Source organism: Triticum dicoccoides, chromosome 4A (assembly GCF_002162155.2).
Source record: "Triticum dicoccoides isolate Atlit2015 ecotype Zavitan chromosome 4A, WEW_v2.0, whole genome shotgun sequence".
Taxonomy (NCBI): domain Eukaryota; kingdom Viridiplantae; phylum Streptophyta; class Magnoliopsida; order Poales; family Poaceae; genus Triticum; species Triticum dicoccoides.
This window is the reverse complement of record NC_041386.1, coordinates 697698199-697721325: the sequence shown is the minus strand read 5'-3', so window position 1 is coordinate 697721325 and position 23127 is coordinate 697698199.

The following is a 23127-nucleotide window of genomic DNA, read 5'->3' as shown; positions in this document are numbered from 1 at the left end:
GCCACCACAATCTACCTCCTACTTCAGGGCCACCTGATGCCACCGCCGCTGCCGATTTAAACCCGGCCGCCAGAGCAGAGCAGGGACGAATTAGAATGAACCCCCGCCACGTGCACTAGAACCCTCGACAGCGACAGTGACAGCGGCACTGAAAGGAGAGGCTCGCTCTCCGGCTCCCCGCTCCACTCTCTAATGAAATCATCCTGGTCAGGACATAGTACAGTTGGAGGCTCATGCCGGAGAGAGGGAGCGTGGCGGCGGCGGGAGAGAGATCTGAGGGAGAGAGAGAGTGCGAACCCTAGCCGGTCCCGACGCGGAGGAGGAGAGGAGGAGGGAGGCGGTGCGTGAGGGCCGGCGGCGAGCCGTGCTCCTCTTGCTGAGCAGCGAGAGGGCGGGGAGGAGGGGAAGGAGCGACGGCGAGTGGGCGTGGTGGCGGCGCCAGGGGACGGGAGGTGGTGGCGGCGACGTGGAGAATGGGCTAGGGTTAGGGGAATGAGGAGCGGGGGGAAGTGAGGAGATGAGGAGAGGACGACGCTGTCGGCGCCCTATCGACCCCCTCTCCTGTGAGCGAAAAGACGAGAATACCCTCGTGGGGCATGAGATTTACAGGCGGTGGCACTACACAACCGTGTTTTGTTCGATCCGACGGGCAGGATCGATGCAGACGAAGATCCGACGGCCAGGATCGCTCTGGACGAAAATCCGACGGCCCCGATCAGTTTGGAAGGCTAATCCGACGGCTGAAAATCCAAATGCATGGGAGAGCTCCATTTTGGTCTGTACTCTAACAAGGGGACTAGCAAAAGAGGCTGTGTGTTGCAACCGAAGAAAAAAATACCACACTTCACTAAACCAATAACTACAGTGAGCAAGAGTGATTGGTAGTACTATAAGCAAGTGAACTGTCTGTGGCGATTCTCTGTCTCTGCCGCCATTGAACTCGGTAATTATGAGCAAGGGAATGCTGTTGTCATCGTGTACACCACGTCCAGATACTGTTGTGTCTATCTGTATCTCTGTCTGTGTTTGTTCTTTGTAGTACTCCAAAAGATCACTAAGTAGCTGGGCATGCAGCTAATGATCTTGAAGATTTTGATGCATCTGCAGAAAATTGATGAGCTTAGCTAAATCTTGTTGTTCCGAGATTTGGACTTATTTTCCGGTCTTGTCAAAATCATGAATTAGGGCTACAACATGACCCTCGTTCTCGACAATCATATTGTGCAAAATGACAACGTGTCATCAACCGCTAGGAAGTCCCATATCATTGCAGGACCACGAACATTTCACCAACGAGATTCGAGCACTATGAATGCCCTCCCCACATCCTTCCTAATTGCGTCTTGCATTGCTGCTAAGTGGCTTTGTTTGTTGCCTTGGGGATTATATATGGTCTTCACAAAACTCCACCAATTGAGGATAGGTACCATCAGCAAGGTAGTGCCCCATGTTGAACACGCGTCCGTTGATAGTGTGTAGTTGCACGGCTGCGATTCCCCATTGCAAAGTCTCCTGAACACGGAAGATCCTTGAAGCACATTGATGTCATCATGACAACCAGACATTCCAAATCCACAAGTCATGTGATGCCACTGTTTCCAATATGATGGTGGCCCATTTTGTGTGACTTTGGATTTCTCTGTGGTTTAATGTTCCTCTTAGCCCAATCTCTACACGCCTAGCTTGTGCTGCACATCTGTAGGTGCCTCATTCAATTTGATAGAGGGAGTAACGGTATAAGCAGAATATAGAGGTGGAGTGGTAATGCTGTGCAATCTTCTTCCTTTATAACCTCCACCAAGTAATTAAACATAGCCGCCATACATTATAATCTATATAACATATATCGATGTGTTATGTACAGTTACACTGGGACGCGCCATCTAACTAATAAGTCCTAAAGAATTTGAAACATGGGGATTCATAGAGAGTGTATTTCCGCAAATGAGTTAGTTGGATGTAAATACACTAGCTATAAGATGACACCAAAAAGTAATATGTTCTGGGATAACTTGACATTAGTCTTTATACTACTATCTTTCATATATATGATGCAGTTTGAAACTATTATTTTATCCCATGTCAAAAGTATGCATAGTCGACTAATAGATTGCTTACTTGCTTAGGTCTGCTCGTAACTATATAAGCTTGGAAGTTGGACCTGATTCACATTTTATAGTTTGTATAGAACAAAAAAAGGAAAGAAACATACAAAACAAAACATTAAACATGTCTATTGTTTCTCCTATTGGAGAAGGTGGGAGGGTAGCATGCATCACACCCTTTCTTTCCACAACGAGCGGGGATTAGGAATTTCGGACATGAAGCATGGGGTAAATTTACATTGTTTTTTTTCGAAGTTAGTAGGGCCCAATCCTAAAGTGAGACGCAATGCTTAAGAATGAAGACCTGATCATCAAAAGCACCTGCATAGTTATGTACACAGTTATCTCAGAAGTTAATAGCATAGAGCTAAAGCACGGCGAGTGTCCTAACTAAAAAAGTCGAGGAACGGAGCACAATCTAACTATATGGAAAACTCTCTCCAAGTGAACTAGTGGGTGGCATGTTTATTCAGCCTCCTTTGCTTGTGCACGTATACAGATGCATGGTAGTTTTATAGTACAACAAGAAGAATTCCATGGTATAGAGCATGCGGTGCACAACTCTCTCAAAAAGTCAATAGAGCGAACCTACAGCTCGATGCAGCCCAAACTAGAAAAAGTGCAGGGCTGGAGCATGACATAGCTATATATAACTCACTCCAGGTCAACTTGCTTGTAAAGGACGACACATGCATATTGGTACGATATCATATAACAAGTGTTTATCATCATAAGGAAGCAAGTGTTGAATGATTAATCTTGTTAAAGTCAAACATGCAATTAATGCACAACATGGAAACCACACCTCAACCTGGCAATGCCCATGGGCACCAGACCCGGATGGGGCGCGTATGGGTCTTCTTTGCACTTATCTTATAGGTCAATTTTATTTTTATGCAGAGATAACAAGCACTCGTTGGTCTAGATCTTAATTAAAATCAAAATATTTTCAACATCACATAATCAGCCTCTACTTCTGTAAATATTTTTCATGTCACACACGTTCCCAAAACTATGCAAATGAGAGGCAAAATCTTCAACAAAAGTTCCAAAAAATTGCTCTTTCATTAATAAGTTCAATAAGGGATGGGTCATTTCACAAAATTCAACTTTAGTAGCTGGTGAAGCAATATATGTACTACTGAAATCATCACTACTAGTACTTGTGATGGCACAGATCTTGGTACTTTCAGAAGAAGACCCCATTAAGATAACCACTTACTGAAATTTAAATGCGTATATTGTTTTATTTTTTAGCAAAGTGGAAAATGGAACTGGTGATAAATAAAACTAACTAAGAAAAGTAGATAAAAAGAGTGTAAAATAATTAAATGCAAGACATACAAGCTTGTATTTATCTCCCCAATAATAGTGCCAGAAATCCTGAGAGGATCGCGAACCTAAAAGGAGAAACTCTTGGTTGTTGTTCTTTCCCCTTCCCCTCCTCAGGCGCTCCCATGGGCAACAGGGGAGGAAGCCCTAGCTTCGGTCGGCCAACAATCCTCCACTCCCATCACCGCCGCAAGGGTGTGCCAGCGGGCAAAGCCCGCTTGGCATGGGCGGCGGCGGGGTGCTCTCTTGTGACGCCCCCGATTCAATCGTACACTAATCATACACACAAATGTGTACGATAAAGATTAGGGACTCACGAGAAGATATCACAACACAACTTTAGACACAAGTTTAAAATAATACAAGCTTTGTATTACAAGCCAGGGGCCTCGAGGGCTCGAATACATCTGAGCACAGACATATGTTAGACAAGTTTTCCTTAGGAAGGCTAGCACAAAAGAAACATCAATCGAAAAGGCAAGGCCTCCTTCCTGGGAGCCTCCTAACTACTCCTGGTCGGCGGCGGCCTCCACGTAGTAGTAGGCACCCTCAGTGTAATAGCAGTCATCATCGAAAGTGGCGTATGGATCCTGGGCTCCACCATCTGTTTGCAGCATCTGAGAAGAATGAAAAGAGGTGGAAAAAGGGGAGCAAAGAAACCGTGAGTACTCATCCAAAGTACTCGCAAGCAAGGATCTACACTACATATGCATCGGTATCAATGAAATGGGTAGTATTTGTGGACTGAACTGCAGAATGCCAGAAGAGAAGGGGAAAGCCTAGCCTATTAAAGACTAGCATTGTCAAGCAGCTACAAGCACCTTGCAGCAATCCAAAGAGTATAGAATAGCATTTTATATTTAATAAACATGTTGTAGAAATAAAGCCCAGAGATCCTTCCCAGACTCCCTGCGTGAAAGCAATCTCGGAGCCACATATCCATTACATGCCTCAGCATTCAGTATCCAGTTCTAGTTATATCGATTAGGATACAACTCCGAGCATCCGTTATCGTGGACTCGCCTATTCGAATAGATAATACTTCCCTGCAGGGGTGCACCAACTTACCCAACATGCTCGATCCACTCCGTCCGGACACACCATCAGGTCATGACCGGCCTCGGCTGATCAACACGCCGTAGTCCTGCCTAAGCTCAACAGAGAGGCCAGCATGCCGGTCTACAACCTAAATGCAAAGGGGTCATGGGCCAATCGTCCTTTGCAATCCTGCTTCTTGCGAATGCGACCGGTGAGCAAACCTAGCCCCTTATACGAGTGCAGGCATAACCAGTCCAACCCGACACGCGCCACTCAGTCGCTGACGTTATTGAGCTTTCGGAAGAAACGTGCGACGTAGAGTGCCCATACTTATCCCCGCGTGGTGGTAAGTGCGAAATAGGCCAGAGGCCTACTCAGATCAAATATCCAAACCATTAGTGCCTTGGTAGTGCGGTAACGATCAATGGTCCATGATATGTGGTCGCATCGCCCTGTCTCACGGACTTGCGGCAAGGGCTAAGAATACCCGGCCGCGTCGTGTGGAAAACTTGCGGGTATCCTCAGATCAACCCGACTACACATCACTCGCGAGTACCCCTCGGGGACAACCCGATGTCATCATGGTTCTATGGTAAGTCAAAGTAACCGTGTGTCTGAAATATTAAGGTGGAACCCGAGGAATCACCCTCAATGGATTCCCACTCGATGTAACCGTCAAGGTGGACTTGGAGGAATCACCCTCGATGGTCCACACTTGAGGGGTTGCATGACTGAGTTGTTATCGGGAGTGGTGAAAGAGGAATCACCCTCGATGACCATGACTGAGTAGTTACACTACAGGGTTAACATCAGAATTGCTGACGAGGTATCATCCTCGACACTTGATAGTAACTCTACAGAGTCATACAACTAAGCGGGGTGATGTGCGGTGTCGGGGCGTGGACGTCGATCATGTTGATCGAGTTATCGAACATAAAGCGGGGCAACTGGGACAAGGTGGGGGTCACTTAAGGATCTCTAACCAACCTATACTAAGCAGTTTAGAATAAGCAGGTAAGGTATGAAAGCAGGTAACAAAAACAGGCTATGCATTAGAACGGGATCATACAAAAGCGGTAGCAGGTCTAATGCAAGCAAGAGAGAGAAATAAATGGGCGATATCGGAATTAACAAGGGGGGTTTGCTTGCTTGGAAGCTCTGCTGCAAAGCAAGAAGGGTCGTCGGTGATGTAGTCGATCGGAGAGGCATCACCGATCTCGAGGTCTACCGGTGAGAAGAGGGGGAAGAAACAGTAAATACAGTGCATATAGATGCATCACTAAACATGACATGACGATATGCATAGCTAGGATTGACCTAACGTAGTACCACACGTTGCTGATGGAGGGGGGAACATCCGAGGATGATTTCCCGAGGATAGACGGATTCCAAACAGATGAAAGAGAGGGGACGGTTCCATGTTCAGCATGCTAGGGGCATGTGAGAGATGAACAAACCACGTATTCGGATTCGCTGGATTTTTCTGGACAACTTTCATGTACAAAATTGTTTCATCCGAGTTACGGTTATTTATATATTAATTTCAAAGTTTTAAACATTTTCTAGAATTTCTAGGATAATTTAGAATACAGAATTCCTATACCGCATCAGTAGAGTCAAACCAGACACTGGTCCCACATGTCAGCGTTTTATTATTTTCCAAAAATATTTTCCTTAACCAAAATACGTGGGGTCCACCTGTCATGGATACACTTAATAATTAGATAACCTAACCTAAACTAAATGGGGTCGGGCCCCATATGGCAGTGGGCCAAGCCACTGTGGCCACGACTTTGGTCGGGAACGCACATGCGTACACAGGCGCCAACGGCCACCATAAGCCGCAGCACGGACGACCGGTTAGCGGCGACGTGGGGCATTTGTTGGGACCGCACCGGCCGGAGCGGCGCGCAGTGACCAGCGCGGTCGTGTGGAAGCAGGCAGGGCTAAGGCACGGCTGGCGGGCACGCGACCTCACCCTGGGGATTGACCTGAGGCGAGGGAGAGTAAGTTCGGGATGCGATGGGAGCGCGGCAGTGGAAGGGAGCGGGCGGCTGCGGCGGGACGAAGTAGTGGCAACTGCAACAACTAGCAAGCATCAACGACAAGCAACATTAGCAGCGGCGGTGTCTCTAGCAGCAAGGTAGGAGCAGCTGGCGGGAAGCGGGGGAGGCGGTGCCTCGGGCGAGCGACCGAGGTGGCCAGGGTTTCACAATGAGTGTGGCCAGGGCACGCGCGGAGCTTCGCTCCGGGCACGGCGATAGGAGGACACAAGCGACACGGGGATTGATAGGGAGAGGTCGGGCATCGGCGGGTTGATGCTGGCGTGTGGAGCACCGGGCACGACGGCGTACAACGACTAATGGGGGGGCGGAGGGCAATCAACGAAGGGGGCTCACAGTGGGGCAGGGCATGCCAGTGGCTCGAGAAGGGCGCCGGAGACGATGAATTGATGGTGGCGGACTTCGGTGCCTGAGGTCGAAGAAGAAGGGCGTGGCGGCAATCCAGTGCAGCTTCGGTCGCACGGACGGGCTCAGTCAACATGGAAGAAGGCGGCGCAACTACTGGATATCCTCCGGGGCGTCGAGGAGGCTGGTGGCCGTGGGTACGAACGGTGTCGGCCGCGCCGGCACCTTCTCCATATCAACGGAGATGTAGAGAGGGGAGTGTGAGAGGATAAGGGGGGCGCAAGGGGGTCATACGTCTCCAACGTATCTATAATTTTTTGGTACAAACCTATTGACATAGTGCGCAGTGCCAGTTGCTGTTTTCTGCTTGTTTTTTACATCACAGGAAATCAATACCAAACGGAGTCCAACCGTAGCAAAACTTTTTGTTGATTTTTTTTACAAGAAGACATCCAGTGGGCCGAAGAAGTACAGGAGAGGGAGCCCGAGGGGGGGACAAGACACCAGGGCATGCCTGGGCCCAAGGTATGCCCTGGTGGGTTGTGCCCACCTCGGTGGCCTCCCGCACTGCCTCTTTGCTCTATAAATACCCCAATATTCCAGAAACCCTAGGGGAGTCGACGAAAATCAATTCCAGCCGCTGCAAGTTCCAGAACCACCAGATCCAATCTAGACACCATCACGGAGGGGTTCATCATGTCCATTGGTGCCTTTCCGATGATGCGTGAGTAGTTCTTTGTAGACCTACGGGTCTGTTGTTAGTAGCTAGATGGCTTCCTCTCTCTCTCTCTCTCTTGATTTTCAATACAATGGTTTCTTGGAGATCCATATGATGTAAGTCTTTCGCGGTGTGTTTGTTGGGATCCGATGAACTTCGAGTTTATGATCAGATCTATGTTTTTATCCACGAAAGTTATTTGAGTCCTCTCTTGATCTCTTATATGCATGATTGATTATAGCATCGTATTTCTTGTCCGATATTTGGGTTTTATTTGGTCAACTTGATCTATTTATCTTGCAATGGGAAGAGGTGCTTTGTGATGGGTTCAATCTTATGGTGCTTGATCCCAGTGACAGAAAGGGAAACGACACATATGTATCGTTGCTATTAAGGATAACAAGATGGGGTCTATTTCTACATAAATAGACCTTATCTACACCATGGCATCGTTCTTATTGCATTACTCCGTTTTCCCATGAACTTAATACACTAGATGCACGCTGAATAGGGGTCGATGTGTGGAGTAATAGTAGTAGATACATGCAGGAGTCGGTCTACTATTCTTGTACGTGATGCCTATATAATGATCATTGCCTAGATATCGTCATAATTATTTGAGGTTCTATCAATTGCCCAACAGTAATTGTTTTCCCACCATTTGCTATTTTTCTCTAGAGAAGCCACTAGTGAAACCTATGCCCCCGGGTCTCTTCTTTAATATATTTTCCTTCGCGGTCTATTTACCTTTGCTTTTATTTTCAGTTTTATTAAAGAAAAATACAAAAAATACCTTGCTGCAATTTATTTCGTCCGTGCTCCAACTATCCCCTTTAACACGTCAGATTGCGAGTATTTGTTATTTGTGTGCAGGGGCTGTTTGCGTTGTGTTGCGAGGTTCTCCTACTGGTTTGATAACCTTGGTCGTATCACTGAGGGAAATACCTACCCGTCGCTGTACTGCATCATCCCTTCCTTTTTGGGGAAATACCGACATAGCTCTAGCAGACATCAAAAGGAATTTCTGGCGCCATTGTTGGGGAGGATCTTCAACATCAACCAGGTTCCTAATCACAAATCTCATCTACTCGCAATTTTCATTGTTTTCCATTTGCCTCTCGTTTTCCTCTCCCCCCTTCATAAAAATTTGCCGTTTTATTCGCCCTCTTTTTTGTTCGCCGTTTTCTCGTCAGATCTGTTATTGAGTGCAATCTTGTTATGTAGTCACCATGACTCAAGAGAACACCAAGTTGTGTGATTTCTCAAATACCAACAACAATGATTTTATTAGCACTCCGATTGCTCCTCCCGCCACTAGTGCGGAGTCTTGTGATATTAGTACTGCTTTGCTGAATCTTGTTATGAAAGATCAATTTGCTGGTACTCCTAATGAGGAGTTGCGTCCCATCTTAACACATTCGTGGAATTATGCGATATGCAAAAGAAAAAAGATGTGACAACGATGTTGTGAAGTTGAAATTATTTCTGTTTTCTTTGCGAGATCGCGCAAAATTTTGCTTTTCTTATTTGCCTTGCAATAGTATCGATTCATGGAACAGGTGCAAGGATGCTTTTATTACTAAGTATTTTCCGCCCGCAAAAATCATCTCCCTTAGAACCCAGATCATGAATTTCAAGCAACTTGAACATGAGCATGTTGCACATTCTTGGGAAAGGATGAAATTGATGCTAAGGAATTGCCCAACTCATGGGTTAAATCTTTGGATGATCATACAATTTTTTATGCGGGATTGAATTTTGTTTCTCGTAATCTTTTAGATTCCGTCGCGGGGGGTACTTTTATGGAAATTACTTTTGGTGAAGCTACTAAATTGCTAGACATTATTATGGCAAATTACACGCAATGGGATACCGAAAGAGCGCCTACTAGTAAAAAAGTCAATTCGGTAGAAGAAATAAATTCTTTGAGTGAAAAAGTCGATGCTCTTATGAAGTTGGTTGCTACTAAAAATGCTCCTATTGATTTTAATGATGTGCCTTTGTCTACTTTGATTGAGCAAAATAGTGATGCCATATATGTGAATTTTATCTCGCGAAACAATTTGAATAACAATGGTTATGGAGGTAATTTTAATCCTAGGCCTTTTCCAAGTAATTCCTCTAATAATTATGGTAATTCCTATGGTAATCCCTCTTATAATAATAATAGAAACACCGCTGATCTTGAGAATAATATTGAAGAATTTATCAATACTCAAGAAGTTTTCAATGCTATGATAGAAGAAAAGCTGAATAAAGTAGATGATATGTCTAGAAGTATTGATAGAATTTCTCATGATGTAGAAACTCTCAAGATGAAATTTTTTGTGCCTAAAGTTGAAGAATCAATTATAGCTCTTTATGTTTCTATGTACGAAAGTAATAAAAGAACTGCTATGCTTAGAGCTAAAAGAGAACTTTTAGAAAAAAAATCTAGTGATTACTTTCATAAAAGTGATGAAGATCTTAAAATGGTTGGTGTTTCTTCTATTGAGTCCTTGTTTAGTAAAATTAAGATTGATGAAGAAGGGAATGGATAAGAGTCAACTTTAGTTAGAAGGCGTCCCTATAATTTGGAGGGTGAAAATGTTGTTTAGAAAATTGATAAAAGTGGGTTTGAAGAGGTCAAGACTTTAACTAGTGATGTGCCCACTATTTTTGATTACAAAGACTTTAATTATATAGTTGCTCTTTGGTTGATTGTATTTCTTTGTTGCAATCCATGATAAAGTCATCACATGCTTATGAAAAAAATAAAGATTTTACTAAACATATTGTTGATGCTATGATGAAAGCTTTTGAAGAAAAGTTGGAATTAGAAGTTTAAATTCCTAGAAAACTACATGATGAATGGGAACCTACCATCAAAGTCAAGATTAAAAATTATTAGTGTTTTGCTTTGTGTGAGTTGGGTGCTAGTGTTTCTACAATTCCTAAATCTTTATGTGATGTGCTTGGTCTTACCGATATTTGTACTTGGCAGATTCTACTATTAAAAAGCCTATGGGAAGAATTAATGATGTTCTTATTCTTGCAAATAGGAATTATGTGCCCATAGATTTTGTTGTTCTTGATATTGATTGCAACCCGTCTTGTCCAATTATACTTGGTAGACCATTCCTACGCACTATTGGTGCCGAGATTGATATGAAAGAGGGCAATATTAAATTTCAATTTCCACTAATGAAGGGTATATAACACTTCCCTAGAACAAGAATTAGGCCACCATATGAATCAATCATGAGAGGATCTTATGGATCTAGAACTAAAGACAAAACTTAGATCCTACGCGTTATGCCTACCTAGGGACGCGAAACAATAGTGCTCGTTGGGAGGCAACCCAACTTCTATATTTTTGCTTTTTGGTTTCCTTGCTGTTTTCCATAAAATACCAACTATTCCTCTGATTAGATGTATTTTTGTGGTTTAAATTATTGTTTGCGCCAAGCAATGCCTTTGGGACGATTTGGGTGAGAGTTGATTTGATCTTGCTGAAAAACAGAAACTTTTGCGCTCATGAAATTATTTCTCATTTTTATCAGAAGAGTGCTTTTGAGTTGATTATTTTTGCAGAAGATTAATAAACAAATTGCTCACATCATCGTAACTTTTAAGAATTTTTGGAGTTACAGAAGTATTCACAGTAGTCAGATTGCTATATACTGTTCTGTTTTTCATAGATTTTGTTTTCTTTGTGTTATGTGCTTGTTTTTTTGATTCTATGGTTTTCTTTGAAGAGTTTTTGCCATAGAAAAGTTCAAATAAAGTAGATATAATGCAAAAATAAAATATGAATGAGTTTGCAACAGTATTTATAGTAGTGGTTTGCTTTCTTATACTAACGGATCTCATGAAGGTTTTGTTGAGTTTTGTCTAATTAAAGTTTTCAAGTTGTGGGTGATCTTATGATAGATGAAGGAATAAGGATTAGCAAAAGGCTAAGCTTGTGGATGCCCGAGGCACCCCAACATAATATTCAAGAAGTATCAAGCAACTAAGCTTGTGGATGCCACCGAGTGGCATCCCCTCTTTCTTCTAACAACCATCGGTATTTTACTTGGAGCTATATTTTTATTCGTCACATATTATGAGTTTTGCTTGGAGTGTCTTGTGTGATATGAGTCTTTCCTTGTCTTTCTTTGTGTTTTAAGTCTAGAATCCTTGCTGGACACACCTTTTTGAGAGAGTCAAAAATTATGCTATGCTTGCTCTTGTGCTTCACATTAATTTTTAGAGCCATGGAATTTCTCTAGTGCTTCAATTTATATCCTTTTGAGCACGGTGTGCTTTGTTATTTTTGAAGAAATGATCTCATGCTTCACTTAGATTTATCTGGGAGCTAGTAATTTTTTTAAGAAATTCTCTCTTACTTCACTTAAATTGTTTTGAGAGAAAGAAATATTATGCCCGGCGATCCTCCCCTCGTCGCCCTCTAGGAAAGCGATCACCGGGTTTTCTCTGGAACTTGTCTATGTGTGTTTTATTAAATATCGGGTTTTAGTTATCATAAGGTCGATGTACAACTCCGGGTCGTCCTTTTACCAAGGGACATGACTATTCGAATAGATAGACTTCCCTGCAGAGGTGCACCATATTTCCCAACACGCTCGATCCCTCTAGCCAGACACACTTTCCTGGGTCATGCCCTGCCTCGGAAGATCAACACGTCGCAGCCCTACCTAGGCACAACAGAGAGGCCAGCATGCCGGTCTAAATCCTAAGCGCGCAGGGGTCTGGGCCCATTGCCCATTGCATACATGCACGTTGCGAACGCGGCCCGTGAGCAGACCTAGAAACCGACATTACAAAGGAAGTTGTGTTACGCGGTCCAACCCGGCGCGCGCCGCTCAGTCGCTGACGTCAAGAAGGCTTCGGCTGATACCCCGACGTCGAGTGCCCATAACTGTTCCCGCGTAGTTGGTTAGTGCATATAGGCCAGTGGCCAGACTCAGATCAAATACCAAGATCTCATTAAGCGTGCTATTTTGAAGTAACCGTGGACGCCGACCAGGGCCAGGCCCACCTGTCTCCTAGGTGGTCACAACCTGCCTTGTCGCTCCGCCACAAAGTAGAACTCGAAGGCCTTCAGGAACCTAGGTCCACCACTACCTGGACGGAACCACCTGTCATTTCAGCCCCCATATCCGAATCACTTGCGGGTACTCTACGAGCCGACCCAACTTTAGTCACCATCTGTGTAGTATGCAAATATGTATAATATATACTCGTGATCACCTCCCGAGTGATCAAGACCCGATAGTATAGCATGGCAGACGGACGAGAATGTAGGGCCACTGATGATAAACTAGCATCCTATACTAAGCATTTAGGATTGCAGGTAAGGTATCTACAACTGTAGCAACAATGACAAGCTATGCAACAGAATAGGATTAACCGAAAATAGTAACATAAACAGTAACATGCTAAACTACTCTAATGCAAGTAGTTGAGGGAAGGAATAGGCAATATCTGGTGATCAAGGGGGGGCTTGCCTGGTTGCACTGGCAAGAAGGAGGGGTCGTCAACACAGTAGTCGATCGGGGCAGCAGCGGCATCAGTCTCCTAGTCTACCAGAGAGAAGAGGTGGAAGAAACAATGAATATAATACAAACATAAGCATGATGATGCATGAAATGACAATGAGCGGTGTTAGGTGTGCCCTAACGCGGTAGTAGGTGATGCCGACGAAGGGGGGAAACATCCAGGAAAGTATTCCTGGTGTTTCGCCTTTTCGAATAGATGAACCGAAGGTGGAATGTTGCATGTTCGCTAAGCTAGGGACGTGTGGTGAACAAACGGACTGCATAGTGGGAACCGACATTTCGGTTTTGTCTAGCCAACCTTATCTATTTATCTTGCAATGGGACGATGTGCTTTGTAGTGGGTTCGATCTTATGGTGCTTGATCCCAGTGACAGAAGGGGAACCAACACATATCTAACGTTGCTACTAAGGATAACAAGATGAGATCTATATCTCCGCAATAGATAAACGGATCTCGTCTACATCATGTCATCGTTCTTATTGCATTACTCCGTTTTCTCATGAACTTAATACGCTAGATGCATGCTGGATAGCGGTCGATGTGTGGAGTAAAAGTAGTAGATCCAGGCAGGAGTCGGTCGACTAATCTTTGACGTGATGCCTATATAATGATCATTGCCTGGATATCATCATGATTATTTGAAGTTCTATCAATTGCCCAACAGTAATTGTTTTCCCACCATTTGCTATTTTTCTCGAGAGAAGCCACTAGTGAAACCTATGGCCCACGTGTCTCTTTTCATCATATTTTCCTTTGTGATCTATCTTCTCTTACATTTATTTTAATATCTATTAAACCAAAAATACAAAATACCTTGCTGCAATTTATTTGTTCCGCGATCTATTTATCATATCTACAACTTTTACCTCACGTTATTTTCCAATCTTGAGGCACCGTACCCGGAAGGGATTGACAACCCCTATAACACGTCGGATTGCGAGTATTTGTTATTTGTGTGCAGGTGTTGTTTACATGGTGCGAGGAGGTTCTCCTACTGGTTCGATAATCTTGGTCTCATCACTGAGGGAAATACCTACCGTCGCTATAATGCATCATCCTTTCCTCTTTGGGGAAATACCGATGTAGTCCTCGCAGACATCGGGGCCGCCTTGTCATAGGCCCCTGGGGGCCTAGCGAGCGAACCGGGCAGCGGGTATTGGGCGCGCGGGCGCCTTCCTGAAAGGCCGCTGGCTCGGGCGAGGCCATGGGCGCGGCTGCCGGCGCCCACGACGCCGGCCAGGAGAGGCGACGTAGGGCCGCGGGAGGCGCTGTGGCGGAGGCAACGGCGGAGTCGGCCGGATCGGCACACGGGGATGCGGGCGTTAGGTGCTGCGGGCGCCCGACCCAGGAGAGGGCCGAGCGGGCGCAGATGGGCGCCGGCGCCGGACGCCAAATGTAGCTGCGATTAGGCCACGATGGACGTGTGGGCAGGCGGCGGACGCGGCCTGTCGATGAGGAGCACCGCAGCAGCGGTGGTTGGGGCGAGGCGGAGCGCGGGGCGGTGGCGCGGCGCAACGGTGACAACAGGAGCGCAGCAAGGCGACGAGCAGGGGAGGCACGGTGGACGGGGCGGCGATGCGAGACGCAGCGAGCGCAGCACCACGGTGAGCCCGAGGCACTGGCGCGGCGCGCGCGGTCGCAGCAGCGCCAGAGAGGCGACGGACGGGCGCACGGCCTGCCCTGGCTGCCCCTCTATCTCTCCACTAAGGCCCATCGAGGCCCATTAGTTCCCCTGGGGGGTTCCGGTAACCCCGTCGGCACTCCGGTTTTATCCGAAACTTCACCGGAACATTTCTGATGTCCGAATATAGTCATCCAATATATCAATCTTTATGTATCGACCCTTTCGAGACTCCTCGTCACGTCTGTGATGTCATCCGGGACTCGGAACAAACTTCGGTCATCAAAACACATAACTCATAATGCATATCGTCATCGAACGTTAAGCGTGCAGACCCTACGGGTTCGAGAACTATGTAGACATGACCGAGACTCGTCACCGGTCAATAACCAATAGCAGAACCTGGATGCTCATATTGGCTCCCACATATTCTACGAAGATCTTTATCGGTCAAACCGCATAACAACATACGTTGTTTCCTTTGTCATCGGTATGTTACTTGCTCGAGATTCGATCGTCGGTATCATCATACCTAGTTCAATCTCGTTGCCGGCAAGTCTCTTTACTCGTTCTGTAATACTTCATCCCGCAACTAACTCATTAGTTACAATGCTTGCAAGGCTTATAGTGATGAGCATTACCGAGAGGGCCCAAAGATACCTCTCCGAAACACAGAGTGACAAATCTTAATCTCGATCTATGCCAACCCAACAAACACCTTCAGAGACACCTGTAGAGCACCTTTATAATCACCTATTTACGTTGTGACGTTTGGTAGCACGCAAAGTGTTCCTCCAGTGTTCGGGAGTTGTATAATCTCATAGTCTGAAGAACATGTATAAGTCATGAAGAAAGCAGTAGCAATGAAACTGTCACGATAATAATGCTAAGCTAACGGATGAGTCATGTCCATCACATCATTCTCCTAATGATGTGATCCCGTTCATCAAATGACTACTCATGTCTATGGTTAGAAAACATAACCATCTTTGATAAACGAGCTAGTCAAGTAGAGGCATATCAGGGACAATATGTTTTGTCTATGTATTCACACATGTACTAAGTTTCCGATTAATATAATTCTAGCATAAATAATAAACATTTATCATGAAATAAGGAAATAAATAATAACTTTATTATTACCTCTAGGACATATTTTCTTCAGACCGGACTGCGAGAATCACGAGAATTGCTATGTATGCGAGCATACAACTGGAGCGTGACCAACGAGCTATCGGAAAAAGCTAACTAGAGGAAAACTCTCTCCAAGTTAAGTAGTGTGTGGCAAGTTTATTCAACCCCCCTTGGTTGTACACACATACCGATGCATAGTTGTGTTGCAGTACAGCAACAGGGAATCCCATGGTAAAGATTATAGAGCACGAGGTGCACAACTATCTGAAAAGTCAATAGGACGAGCCACCAGCATGACACGGCGAAACAAAAAAAAAAGTGAAGGGCTGGAGCACGAGGTAACCATATAATTCTCTGTAGGTCAACTAGTGTTTGTTCTATTTTATCTAGCATCTTTCGCTTGTAGCGTTATCAAAACAAGTGTTAGGTATGAAGATAAAGGAAGTAAGTTTTTGACGATTAATCTTCTTAAAGTCAAACATGCAATTAAAGCACAACATGGAAACCACACCTCAACCTGGCAATTCGACTAATGGGCACTAGACATGAATGGGTAGGGTATGAGTCTTCATCTTCGCCCTTGAGTTGACCCATGGGCAACCTAATTAGTCGTGAGTACGGAATATGTACAAGTCTACACCCATCGGTTACCCAATGGGTAACACGATTAATATTTGTATTTAAAATAATTTATTTCATGAAACAACATGACGCTGATAAGATACATTAAAATTTTAATGTAAGCTAACATTACAAGAGACAAGAGGTATATAGTCGATACACAAAGGAACAAAGCCTAACCTTTTTTTGGAGTGCAAATCCTAACTTTTTAAAGGAGAGAAAGCCCATAAGAAGGGGCATTAACGCACAACCATTGAGGAAACATCTATGCCCGGCCTCAGCTAGCCTATACTTGCTACATTCGTGCTTACTGAGCCTTCCCATATTTTGGGTCAAACTTTGACCACCTATATAACTAACAACATATGATTTATATGTTACAAAAACTATACATTGGTTACCGGTGCTGCCAGCTTGCATCGCTCCTCCCACCAGCTCTTTGTCATGATCACAGCAGGCTCTTCGCCGTCCTCATCATAGCAGATCATCACTGTCTCATCCCAATAGGTCGCCAGTTCGCAGCGGTCCGCCTCCATAGTGATCTGAACACTCGCTGTAGCTTCACACAATTTCCTGGAAGCATCGTACCCTCGTCACCACTTGCATGGCTGCGGCGGCGAGGATGATGACTGGCCTAAAGAATCGTAGGGTACGACGGGCGGTGGAAGTCTATGGAGAGGGGGAGGGTGGCAGGGGACGTGGGTTGTGGGTGGTGGAAGTTTGATTTGGGCTCTCTTCTGTATCTCCCCATTGCTAATCAATGTGTTTTTTGCTAGTAAACTAATTTGGTAGCTCTCCTACAATCATTCAAAAAATAAATAAATAAAGACAGACCTGCACTAGGAAAAACTACCAAGGAATCAGTAGACCTTTAAAAACATAGCGTTCTTCAGTTAACTAGCTATATAGTAAAGAAACATACTCCCTCCGTCCCATAATGTAAGACATTTTTCGACACTAGTGTAGTGTCAAAAAACGTCTTACATTATGGAACGGAGGAAGTAGAAAACAAGACATAAGAATGCTATGTTTTTAGAACTTAATGGGACAATCCTTAAGCTTGACGCAATGCTAACTAAAAGAAACGAAGAACATATCATGAGGTAAATATATAACTCGTGAACTTGATACATGAGGTGGCTGTGTATGCGATTCCCTCAAAAGTAAGAAGGCAATAGCATGAACCTGAAGCGTGGCTAGCACAAACTAAAAAGAAGTCGAGGAGTTGAGCACGAGGTGACTATATAATTCTCTCCAAGTCAACTAGTACGTGGCATGTTTATCCATCCTCTCTTGGTTGTATACGTAGGAACACACATGGCAGCAGTAGATTATAGTACAGCAAGAGGCATGGAGGAAATCATGATTGGAAAGCATCAAGTGTATGATTAAATTTCTTGAAGTCAAACATGCAATGCTCAACATGAAGAGCATAACCTCGTCTATAAATAGCAGCAACTTCATCATGTCTTTCATCCATCCATCCTTTAACTTCCTTGCTCATATACATCATCGACCAAATGGCCTCCACTCTCAAGGTCGCCATCCTGGTTGCTGCCCTGCTCTTCCTGAGCTCTGGGGTGCAGGCGGCGGCAGACCTTACAGGCTGCGTCACGACGTGCGCGGGCGGCTGCGTCGCCAGGGCCGATGTCAAGGAGTGCCAGGCCAGGTGCGCAAGCAGCAGCGACATGGGTTGCACCACTTACTGCGAAACCCTCTTGGCAGGCTGCTTGGTCGGCTGCATCATCTTGAACTGCCCCTCCTGCTAGCTTAAAAAGCAAATGAAGATCCATCTCGGCGTGGACTTCGCAAGCCATGTGGCCATCAGCCAAGAATTTATTAAGCTACCTCTCGTCTAAATATAATAACAGGGCCGCGTGTGTGCTGCCTGTTGTATGTACGCCTATTATATCGTGTATGTGGTGTAGTCACATGTTAATGTGTCATTAATAATATCCCAGCGGGTCGATCCGTTGGGGCTGTTGAGTTTGTGAATGTAATGTTTTGTGGTGTGGTTGGCCACCGTTTTGTGACAGAGCTTACAGTCGATAGATTAGAACTGTTGATTGCATTGTAAATGCCTTGTCACGGATAGCGGATCAAGCGATTGATTTTGTTTTACTCTTAGTGGCAATAATACAATGCGTGACCGTTACTTTTAGTCACTGTGATAAAACACCGCACGATTGAAGCCACTACTATACACAACTTCCTCTAAAGAACTACCCATCAAAGTTGGTTAAAGTAGGCAAATAGATCGGAAAGCATACATTGCCATTCAATTATACAACACAGAAACCCCAGAAGATTTAATTAAATTCAGTGAACAATCTGGTCATCAAATGACAATTAATCATATATCCCAACAAACACAAACGATTACATCATAGATCTCGATCATCAGAGGCAGCTCACGAGAACTTTGTATTGAATCGAGAGAGAGAGAGAGAGAGAGAGAGAGAGAGAGAGAGAGAGAGAGAGAGAGAGAGAGAGAGAGAGAGAGAGAGAAGAGGATGCCATCTATCCACTACTATTAACCCTAAGATACTAAGGGAAGTACTCTCACATGGTTATGCAGGCAACAAGGTTGATTAAGAAGCCTTCCATAATGGATGCCCCCCTCAGGCAGGGTCCCAGAATAGGCCTCCACATTGGATCTCCTTGGAACAGGAACTTATAGATGCGGATAAATCGGAGAAAACTGATATCGAGGGTTTGTCCGTTTATGGAATTTATAGGAGGAAGAATTGATGAAAGGCTGTGAACAGGGGCATGCGGGGCCTTGGGCAACGGGTCAACCCTTGTCCGTGTGGGGCCCACCAATGGCCCCTAGTAGATTTCGATAATTTCTGACTCCCCTGTTCGTATTTTTTAATTTTATAGATATGGATTTTCTTAAAATTCAAAAAATGCAGAAAACACGGTCTGGCGCTGAATTAACAGGTTAGTCCAGAAAAATAACATAAATTATTATGAATAATATTTAAAAGTGGTACTATAATAGCATGAAACAAAGACAAATATAGATTCGTTTGAGATGTATCAGCATCCCCAAACTTAATCACTACTCATCCTCGAGTAGGTAGATGATAATGTAGTGGAACGTGCTACGCAACAAAGAATTTATGCTACACGGTCACACCCAGGAACACTATGAAGATGGAGGTAACGATCAAACTCACTAACAACGCCTGAGTAGCGGAAGCAGTCATGACTCAGTGCAATGCAACGATCCCGCCGATTCCCGCAGCTAGGTTATGCCTCCTGGTCGCGAGAATTATTCTCCGAAATAGGAGTCAAAGTAGAGGACCCCTCCGAAATGAGAGTCGAAGAAGGAATGATTCCCTCCCTTGCCAATTTGGCCTAGGGCTCGCCAAAGCCCTGTGGAGCCCCTTGTGGGCTCAAAGGGGCCCACTAGGGATCGTCATCTCATTATGGGTTTTCACAACTTTCTTCCAATGGGGCCCACTAGGGCTCGCCAAAGCCCTATGGAGCCCCTTGTGGGCCCAAAGTCATGCTATACCTTTCTGGAATTACCAGAACCCTTCTGGAACTAGCTGAAACACATTCGGAACCACGTGAAACTCTTTCCGTGCTCTTTTAACTCATTTCTCAGGTAATAAGAACTAGAACCCATTAAGCGTGTGATCCTATAGGTCTAGAAATAAGGGGACATATCCCAGAATCCCTTCTGTCTCCTGCACAATAGTTAACAGCGGGATCTAGACAACCTTATTGGCTCCCGTATATTCACAAAGTTCCCGAGCAAACATTTGTCTATGAATACCATTCCCTTTGCTTCCTGATACATCTACAAAACCTGAGGTGAGATTATCGGTATCCCTGTGATCAACTCCTTGATCAGTATACCAATTACCCTCATTAACGGTTGTTCTCTTTATTCGTGTCCGTGTTCTGGTATCCCGTGATCATAATCACAAGTGTCCAGCCATATGATAATGATACCGTAACACCGACTAGGCCAAGAGAGTATCTCTCCATCATGAGAGGACCAAATCTCAGTCTTGAACTATCGATACCAAGACATACATTTCCATTATACCCGTAATTCACCTTTATTCAATTCCATTTATGGAGTGACATGTGGTAAACCCAAGATTAACCCTTCGGCATGTTGGTATACAATATTCTCATGGTCTAAGGAACAATGCAATCGTGAACAAGTTATATGAAATACCGATAACATAGCAACGATTACCTCTCTCAGTAATTCATATGTTGGGATTATCCAACTCCGTTGTTACCATGACAACAATGTTCTTATATATCATTAGCGTACTTGTTACACTAACAATGCTCATGATCAGGAAAACAAGATCATCGGCAATATATGAGCTAGTCTTAGAGGCTGAACTTGGTGTTTATATTTCCACACATGTATTTTGGTTTTTCTCTGAATCTCGTATTCAAGAACCAATACAATTGTAGCATAGAAACATAAACTTAATAATGAACATGGGAATATAATACTACATCATTATTTTCTATAGGGCATATTTCAACAGTCTCCCACTTGCACTATAGTCAATAATCTAGTTCCTTAAGTTGTGTAAAGACAATGGAAATTCAGTGCTGCCCATGCTTTGCTCATGGTATAGACCTCGTCAATGGATGTGAGAACTTAAGATTCATGTGTATCTTGCATAGCTTTACATCTTGACGCTCCACAAAATTCATAATTTATGTGGAATCGGCTTTTTATATGTTTGAACTGCTGGTAGGACCTTGGTTTCTTGGCCTATGCTATGGCACGACCATTCTAAATAGTGATCCATTAGCTGAAGCCCTTTGAAACCATACGAAGCCGAACTCTGCTACACCACTTGCTGCCCACAACCAAGAGGGGTAGCCATAATTTTTAGGGATAAGTATATTTTTCGTCCTCGAACTCTTCCTAGAGTCTAGAAATCGTCCCTCAACTCTAAAGCCGAGAATTTTCATCCCTCAACTGTCAAAACCAGATAGTTTTCGTCCCTCGTGTCGCTTCGGGCGCTTTTAGTCCGGGGTGAACATTAAAATCAAAAAAATAGCAACAAAAATAAATAAAATCTGAAATTTTAGAATATCGAAGATACTTTGATGCACAAGACACGTGCAAAATTTTGGGTGTTTTGATATTCGAGCAGCTCGTGGCAAACAAAAAACTATAAATTTGTACGTCAGTGAACAGTAATTTCAAAATATATAGCAAAAAAATTCATAGTGGTATGAATTTTTTTTGTCATAAAAGAGGCTTGGTGCCCAACGTGCGTGCAAATTTTCATGATGTTTGGGTATTGTACGAACTCGTGACGAAAAGAAACAAAATTTGGCTCAGATTTATTTTTTTAAAAAAGTGCGCTATTTTGTATTTTTTGGCTAGAGCTTCTCGTATGTCATTTGATCACAAAATTTTGCATGCATCTTGCGTACCTGAGCATCTTTGATGCCAAAATGTTTTCATGTTTTTTGGAATTTTTTGGCTATTTTTTTAATTTACTGTTCATCGACATACATCTTTACAGTTTTTTGTTTGCCACGAGCTGCTTGAATGTCGAAACACCACGAAATTTTGCACGGGTCTTGCGCACCAGAGTATCTTCGATGCTGTAAAATTTTAGATTTTTTTATTTTTTTTGCTATTTTTTCGATTTTATTGTTCACTTATTTATTGTTCATCCCGGACTAAAACCGCCCGAAGAGGCACGAGGGACGAAAACTATCCGGTTTTGATAGTTGAGGGACGAAAACTCTCCGGTTTAAAGTTGAGGGATGATTTCTAAACTCTCAGAAGAGCTCGAGGACGAAAAATATACTTATTTGTAATATTTATCATGGTGCCCACCGTAGAGACCCCATACGGACTGCCATCCAGGGTTGGCTCCCTAGCATCCATGGCCCGAGTCACCACGAACCGTTCGTATCACAACACGCTAGCCACCATAGTAGGATCAAAGGTCGTTGATCCATTCCCAGACCGCATCCGTCACTGGGTTTGGATGTCTGGCTCCACCATAGGCGCGCCCAGACTAGAGACCCTAAGCAGTCCTAGTGGACTAATGGCCGCAACCCAATGGCCACTAATGGCCGCTGCTAAGCCAACCATGGCCCAATGATACATCTCCAACGTATCTATAATTTTTGATTGTTTCATGCTATTATATTATCTGTTTTGGATGTTTTATATCCATTAATATGCTATTTTAAATTATTTTTGGGACTAACCTATTAACCTAGAGCCTATCTGTTTTTTTGCCTCTTTTAGAGTTTTGCTGAATACGAATACCAAATGGACACTACTAGGGAAAAGCCTATACACAGAAAGTTACTAGTAGCGAGGGTTAAAAACCCTCGCTACTGCTACTTACCAGTAGCGCAGGTTTTTAAACCTCGCTACTACTAAGTTGATAGTAGTAGCGCGGGTTTTTAACCCTCGCTACTATTAAGCGGTCTCTACTGTGCCCCCCGGGACATGCCATAGTAGTAGCGCTGGTTTTTAAAACCTCGCTACTACTAAGTTTGATAGCAGTAGCGTTGGTTTTTAGCCCTCGCTACAACTAAGTGGTGCCATAGTAGTAGCGAGGGGGAAAACACGCTACTACTAAA